We start from the raw sequence: 3,242 nt of genomic DNA, 5'->3' as shown, positions 1-3,242 counted from the left end.
GACAACGAATATGGTTCTCTGTGCTATACGGTAGGACTTCGTTGCTTATCTATTCCATTTATAATAGCTTACACCTGCTAACTGTATCTGGTCTCATCACTTCATGGCAAATAGATGGTGAAACAGTGATAGACTATTTTGGGGGGCTCCAAAATCACTGCAGATGGTGACTGCAGCCATGAAATTAAAAGACGCTTACTCTTTGGAAGAAAAGCCATGACCAACCTAGACAGCATATTCAAAAGCAGAGACATCACTCTGCTGACAAAAGTCCACCTAGTCGAAGCGATGTTTTTTTCAGTAGTCATGTATGGATGTGAGAGTTGGACCATAAAGAAAGCTGAGCGCTGAAGAATTGATGCTATTGAACTGTGGTATTGTAGAAGACGCTTGAGTGTCCCTTGGACTGCAAGGAGATCAAACCAGTCAATCCTAAAGGGAAATCAGTCCCGAATATTCATTGGAAGGACTGATGCTGATGCTGAAGCTGAAACCCCAATACTTTGGCCACCTGATGCAAAGAACTGACTCATTGGAAAAGACTCCGACGCTGGGAAAGATTGAAGGCAGGAGGAGAAGGGGACGACAGAGGATGAGATGGTTGGATGGCTTCACGGACTTGATGGACATGAGTTTGAGCAAGCTCTGGGAGTGGGTGATGGACAAGGAAGCCTGACGTGTTGCAGTCCATGGGGTCGCAAACTGAGTGACTGAACCGAACTGACTTCTGCTAACCCCAACCTCCTACCCTATCTCTTCCCCAACCCCCTCCTCTTTGGCAACCACCGGTCTGCTGTCTATGTCCATTTCTATTTTGTCATATTTTAGATTCCATGTATAAGGGATATCATAAGGTGTTTGTCTTTCCCTTTCTGACTTACTTCACTTAGTACGATGCTCTCTAGTTGCATCCGTGTTGCTGCAAATGGCATTTTTTACGACTGAGTAGTATTCCATTGTATATATATGTACCACATCTTCTTTATCCATTCATCTGTTGATGGACATTTAGGTTGTTTCGAGACTATGGTTTTGTAATGAGGTCAACTTCGACAAGCCTGGGAGTCTCTCTCCCCCTGAGATTAGTTCTGCCTCCCACCATCCTACACATGTACCCTCAACCACACCTCAACCCAGGAATGACCCCCAGAGAAGTGACAATCATCTCATGAAGAAACAAGAGTTTTCTGGGGTCAACTTCATACAGTCTGTCCTCAGTGAAGATGCCAGAACACTTTCCTGATGTGGCCTCTGGGATGATGGTGGCCCTTACTTTCAGCGGCAGCCAGGATTGGCGGCTCAACCTGGAGGAAGTTGCAGGGGTCAGGCTGAAGAAAAGCAGAGCGGGAGTTTATTTTTAAACCCAAGTGGGCACTCCAGCTGCCAGGGAGGAGCAGACAGCTCTTGGGGAGAATAGAGACTGGCAGCTGGTCAGACACTTGTCAGGAGTGCTGCAGGCTGCCAAGTGGGCAGGGGTTCAGGTGGCTGAAGGCCAGGACTCTGCCTGAGAGGTCATGCGGTGGGAGGGGTAAGGGGAGCAGCAGTTAACACTTTGGAGCCCAGGAAGGCAGTGGGGACTCGAGGCCCGAGCCCAGGGATCCTGGGGCTGCCCTGGGACCATCAATGTACTGAACACTCCCGGCATCCCTCCGGGGTGGGGTGGAGAGGTCACAGGGGAAATCTCGATTCATGGTCAGATGGATCATATGAATATCTTTTTGCAAGAGCAGAGGGCAGTCAAGCATCAGGGCTGTTCTGTCGGCACTCAGGAGGACCAAGTGTGTCTTGTGCCTTTACAGCTCATCTGGACTGCAGAGGTGGCCAGGGCTTTGCAGCCTCATCAACCTCAGGAAGCAAGGAGAGGTTTCTGCCAAGTTCAGGTGACAGTGAGCCCTCTGGACGACTCCTGCCCCGAGGGCTGCCAGTGCTCGTTTCCGGAGCTGTCGCCAGGGGAATGGCGTCCAGGTCGTAATATCAAAAAAGGACAATGACAACTTGAGTCACAGTGCTGACCGACATTTATTTCCCACCTTGCTTTCGACATCAGGAGGCCTGAAGAGCCCCCATGAATGTAGAGCTAAGGTCAGGTTTCAGAGGGTCTCTGGACTGGGTGGGAACTCCTGGGGGCCTGAGCAGACCTCAGTCCCTTAAATGTATCTGTGGCACCTCAAGAAATGAGACTTCCCCGGTGGTCTGGTGGCTAAGATTCCACACTCCCAATGCAGGGGGCCCAGGTTCGACCCCTAGTCAGGGAACTGGATCCAGCATACCACAACTAAGACCCAGGGTAGTTAAAGAAAAATACATATTTTTTAAAGAAATGAGACTAAATCTTCATCTTCAAAGGCCAAATGCTAAAGCTGAAGCTGTTACTGACAGCCTATGAACTCCTTTCGGCAAGAAGAGGTGTCCTCAACACCAAGCCTCAGGCCCAGGGTTGCCTCTCTCCCGCTGACCTTCTGAAAATGTTGATAGAAGTTGGACTCTCTATTTACAGCAAGTTCCCGGGGGCCAGAGCTGCTCAGAGGGCAGGACACATCCTGAACTCTCAGTCTAGATTAAGTTAAAATTCCCCAATCCTATCAAAGTCCTCCTAGCCCTTCTTTTGCCTTCTAGAAAGGTACACCCAAGATCCCTCTGACCTTCTATAAGGTCTTGCCCCTGGCAGCTGGTTCAAATCTTTCTTGCAGTACTTTGTTTCATCTCTCAGGTCCTTGCCTGATTTCCAAGTTGCCTGGGTTTGATACTGCAACTTAGTAGCATTAGTTATTGTCTGAACCTAAGCCATTCATTCTGGTGGCTACTGGCCACACATCAAGTGCTTGAAACATGGCTCACCCAAACTGAGATGTGCTTTAAGTGAAAATACATTCCTGACGTCAAAAACAGAGTGCAGAAAACAAACCTCCAAAAAACCCAAAGAGACCAATGTAACATCTCAATGATTATGTTGATTGCATGTTGAAATGAAATTATTATGGATATAGTGTCTTTGCGTGCTAAGTCACTTCAGTTGTGTCTGTTTTTGACTCCATGGACTGTATCCTGCCAGGCTCCTCTGTCCATAGTATTTCCCAGGCAAGAGTCCTGTAGTGGGTTGCCACTTCCTACTCCAGGTGATCTTCCAGGGTACATCTCCTGCATTTGGCAGAAGGGTTCTTTACCACTAGTGTCACCTGGAAAGTCCACATTGGATTTAGTAAAATGTATTAACTTCACCTACTAGAAATTTTTATTTTTAA

Source organism: Moschus berezovskii, chromosome 20, assembly GCF_049115385.1.
Source record: "Moschus berezovskii isolate FMDL1 chromosome 20, NW_MosBer_1.0, whole genome shotgun sequence".
NCBI classification, from domain to species: Eukaryota; Metazoa; Chordata; class Mammalia; order Artiodactyla; family Moschidae; genus Moschus; species Moschus berezovskii.
Note: the sequence above shows the minus strand (reverse complement) of the source record.